The sequence below is a fragment of the Abrus precatorius genome, unplaced genomic scaffold (genome assembly GCF_003935025.1).
Source record: "Abrus precatorius isolate BTA unplaced genomic scaffold, Abrus_2018 Scaffold0, whole genome shotgun sequence".
Taxonomy (NCBI): Eukaryota; Viridiplantae; Streptophyta; class Magnoliopsida; order Fabales; family Fabaceae; genus Abrus; species Abrus precatorius.
The window spans coordinates 913,044-917,965 of NW_020874290.1; the positions used below are offsets into that span (position 1 = coordinate 913,044).

General features: G+C 29.6%; 3 non-coding genes and 1 pseudogene across 3 annotated transcripts; 1 reads left to right on the plus strand and 3 right to left on the minus strand.

The window, feature by feature from the left end:
• Positions 1-3,615, minus strand: part of LOC113852388 — an 8,055-nt pseudogene extending 4,440 nt beyond the window's left edge.
• Positions 206-277, minus strand: TRNAT-GGU. Its single transcript has one exon. It is a non-coding gene; the product is annotated as a tRNA-Thr (tRNA).
• TRNAD-GUC lies at positions 1,526-1,599 on the plus strand. The gene has a single exon. It is a non-coding gene; the product is annotated as a tRNA-Asp (tRNA).
• A 637-nt stretch (positions 3,616-4,252) lies between the features above and the next one.
• On the minus strand, positions 4,253-4,323 carry TRNAC-GCA. Its single transcript has one exon. It is a non-coding gene; the product is annotated as a tRNA-Cys (tRNA).
• Positions 4,324-4,922: the final 599 nt, after the last annotated feature.

A 4,922-nucleotide genomic window follows, 5' to 3' on the forward strand; every position in this document is an offset into this window, starting at 1 on the left:
CTTTACTATATTCGAATTCATTAGAATAATAAGGATAACCTCTTAAAATTCTAATTAGAATTCATAATTCCATTTTATAATGAAATCCTACGATTCCGTAGTTTTTTTATTACAAATAGAAACTTATTACAAATATCAACAATATCCCTATTCTTCCTTAAACTATGAATATTATTGCTGGTGTTCTCTGAAAAAAAAAGTAAAAAGCCCCTTATCGGATTTGAACCGATGACTTACGCCTTACCATGGCGTTACTCTACCACTGAGTTAAAAGGGCTCCGTTTGATTTCATTACTAAATAAGAAACTAGTCAATATGACTAGTACATCCATTTGTTACTGCATATACTTATTATATAGATGGGATTAGAATATATGTACATAAGTATATATATTTGATTCGCATAACGACTCATCAAGGAACAAAAAATTGGATTTACTTAGTAAATAGAGTCAAGTTAAAAAAAAAATTCAATAACTTGTTGATCCCTATCCTTATTACTTATCTGATTTCCATATTGATTATCGTTTTTTTATTTACCGGCTTAATTTTAACAATGAATGAGAATGAAAGAAATGAAGTTTTAACCCCTCGTCCTTTCCACCAAACTAATCATTCCCGAAAAGTATCTTATCTTTCTTTTCCTTTCTTTCGCATTACTTATCTTTTTTTCTATTTTTTTTTTAATTCACGATTGGAATAAAAAATTTCGAAATCTAAATGATAAATCCAAAAATTCTATGGAATTCTGAAAGATGGAAAAATCCTTTTTTTTGATCGAATCATATCATTTCATTATATTGACAATTTCAAAAAACTGTTCATACTATGAACGTAGTATAATGACGGTCGGGCAAGTATGCCCCCATCGTCTAGTGGTTCAGGACATCTCTCTTTCAAGGAGGCAGCGGGGATTCGACTTCCCCTGGGGGTAGGGTACTACGAAAGGCAGTTAATCATGGATTATCAATAAAGATTGAAATGGATTCTTCCTGTTCCTGGGTCGATGCCCGAGCGGTTAATGGGGACGGACTGTAAATTCGTTGGCAATATGTCTACGCTGGTTCAAATCCAGCTCGGCCCAAGAATTTGCCGATCCACCATGAAATGGCATAACACCCATTTGTTGTTCTCCAGAAATGACTGATCTGCTCTGATACGGAAGAATCAAAATAGGAAACATCTCTAGCGATATTGTTTTTTTCCGTATTACATATTTTTTCTACAAATTCGGATGTTGCTAGTAATCCTGATTCATATCAGGGTTTGTAAGTAGAAAGTCTTAGGAAAAGATTAAAAAAAAAAGACTCTTTTCTCTTTTCATTGATTCATTTTTCAATTGACTTGGCAATAACGAACGGATTACGAGTAATCCGTGTCAATCTCACTAAAGTGCATATCTATATGGATATCAATATATACTATAGTCCGCCTCTTTCAGTTACAGCACAATGGTTCGAATCTAAAATAGAAAAAAGGTTTGAATGAAACCGTAAGAATCTGTATGCTGTACGCTTTTTTCCCTGGGATTGTAGTTCAATTGGTCAGAGCACCGCCCTGTCAAGGCGGAAGCTGCGGGTTCGAGCCCCGTCAGTCCCGATGGATACAAATCCAATAAAAAAGACATCCATTCATCTTGTGTGTGAAAGGGAATAAAAATAACAAACAAAATCTCATTCCTAATAGGGATCCCTCTTGTTTTTTTCTTTTTTCGTCAGAACCTTTACCTTACATTAAACTAAAAAAGAAAGAATAAAAAAGGAAAAGGAATTTTGGATTGCATCAGAAATCTAAATTTTAAATTTGGTATGGATAAAAGATTTTCCTATGTTATACTATTTAATTCTCGACGATGAATCGATTTGATAATTCAGATATTGTTATTCATGATATTGATACGATTTGACATCATTAAAATTTTATACCATTGAATTTACCGACGAAAGATTTATCATCTCTATGGGATTAAATCCCGAATTTTTTATTGGAAATTGAAGAGAAATAAAACATAGAGATTATGGAAGTAAATATTCTCGCATTTATTGCTACTGCATTGTTCATTCTAGTTCCTACTGCCTTTTTACTTATAATTTACGTAAAAACGGTAAGTCAAAGTGAATAATTTCACTTAAACATGACTTTCTTAATTCTTGTCTATGCAATCATTGATTGAAAAAAAATGAAAAAAAAAAAGATTTCAATTTGGAGTCTTAGTCTTAAATGAAATGATCGGACTACAATCAGCAGAATTCTATGAAATCCAGATAGTCTAGTAGAAAGAAATCAAATCTATTTCTTTCTACTAGACTATTATTGTAATATATTCAAGTTTTACTCTCTAAAAAAAAATAGGGTTTAATATAAATCAATCTCCAATATGTATCTTCATATATATAATTTCAATTACATATATGTAAATATATGTAATATACATAACATAGCGTCCCAATTTTTTTTCTTTGTTTCATCTATTTGATTTGTATTGATTCCAATCAATCTGAAATAATTAAAAAGCAACTCTTATTCTTCCGATTACTATTTGTGGATTTCAGATTCTTTTTACAATCCCGGTATCATATTAAAAAAAAGTAGGAATGGGGGTTACACGGTTCCTCATTTTCCATATATAATCTTGGTAAGAGTCGGTTCATCGAAATGGAAATCCTAGGAAAAATTCGGAATAGGAGACAATTTCCTATTATTTTGTATTCCTTTTTTTTTTCAATTATTTTCAAAACACGAATATGGAATTATTCAAATATTTGTTTGATTGAAAGAGTATTTTGGATTTCTATATTATCCATAGAATACATTACACTACTAGACTACAATAGAACTTCGAAATACAGATATATTTTATATTTGAATTCAATTAATTAGTATGAATTAAATACTATAATTCATATAGTTCCAAAATTGAATTCATATAGTTCCAAAATTTCAAAACCCAGCTATAAAATAAAATGGATACTTTGATCCCTTAACTCAATTATTAGTATACTTATAGTCCACTTCTTCCCCATACTACGAGGGAAAGGGAAAATGAAAAAACTACCATTAAAGCAGCCCATGCAAGACTTACTATATCCATGTAAATTTTGTCTCCTATCTCTATAAAAAGGAATCATTTTTTTATTGTTCACAAATATTTCTCTTGTATTTATTTTTCTTTTGTATTATTAACTAATAATATTATAATAAGAATACTATTCTAATATAGAATAAGAATACTATAATAATAGTGAAATTGCTGGTACAAAGTCAAAAAAGGATTCTGGGCTAACACCATTGACGAAAAATTCTATTAAAACATCTAACAAATTCTTATATGATTTTTAGTAAAATCGGAAAACATTAAGTATAAACAAAATATCCAGAAACATCCTTGGAAGTTTTAAGAGAATGAATGTTATTAACAGGTAGGAATAATAAGACCTGGATTTTATCCCCCCTATTTCATTAAGTAATTTCATTAAGTAAAAAAAAAAATAGAAAAAAGACAGATTACTTTGCATACTCATACTCTTATTTCCATTCGATCTAATCCTTAGCGTCTCCTGATTCGTTCTCTAAAATAATCGGAGGATAGCCTGCCTATTTAATTCTTTGACTAGAGGTTACCGAAAAGAAAGATTTTCTATTTGATTCTATTTCCATTCGAATCAAATAGAATCAAAAAAAATTTGAAATTTTAATAAATATATATTAAATATTAATATATATATTTATTAAAATAGAACTATTTAAATCAACAAAAAACTATTTATATTTATATATATACTTATATATATATATAAATTAAATAAATAAAATATATAAATTAAATAAAAAAAAGCCAATTAGCTATTCAATCTAACTAATCTAACTAATATTGAATAAATGCGGAAGCACTCATATACTTTACATCAGTCTGTATGCAAGGTTTTTCTTCCGCCCCTTCTCCAACTAAAAATGGAATTAGATTCCCTGTCCGACCTATCCTTATCCAATCTAATTCAAGACCCAGTCAGTAGACGGACACTACAATAGTAGTGGATTGAAACGACTATTATTTCAACATTTATCGATTCCTTTTCACTACTGGAATCTTTCCTTCAATCCGAGACGAAAAGATTTACAGCATTTTTTGGAACAAACCTTAGAATTTAGAATAAAACAAGTTTCAAGAGTCCTTTTCCTCCGCTTGCTTCTGCTGGAAAAAAAAATTTCTATCAAAAAAACGTAATACACTATTTCAAATCTCTTGTCGATCAGGCGACACCCGGATTTGAACTGGGGAAAAAGGATTTGCAGTCCCCCGCCTTACCACTCGGCCATGCCGCCAAAACTAAAATCGAAAAAACTAATATATATATATATATGAATATATGAGAATTCCCACTTTCCCCAAAAAAGGAGGATTCTATACTTCTTTTTTTTATGCTTGTATTTTAAATTTGGTTTTCTTTGATCCCATTCTTAAAAAAAAAAGAAAAAAATCTCGGGACAAATCGCAACCGTTAACTATAAATTTCTGAACGATTCTTGAAAATTTGGATCTAAGATGTTTTTTTTTCTTAATGAGATAAGAAAATCGAAATTGATACATAACCAATCAATCTTTTTTGAAAAAAAAACTTTCCCTATTTCAATTATAACAGCAACTGTCAATATATGTAAACCCTAGAACATAAATTTTCATTGTTACACAAATATTATCTAATTGGATATCTTATCCATATATAATATATATACTATAGGGAATTTTCAAGAAATTCTCGTGCTTCCCCCTTTTTATAGATTGAATAGAAAATAAAAAATGAACATGACATGTCATGTGCTTTCCCGAACGTGCAATAAAGTAATAAAGATATCTATCTATCTATAGATAGATAGATAGAGTTGGAGTTAGATCTACGTATGTTTAATAAATACAAGCCTTA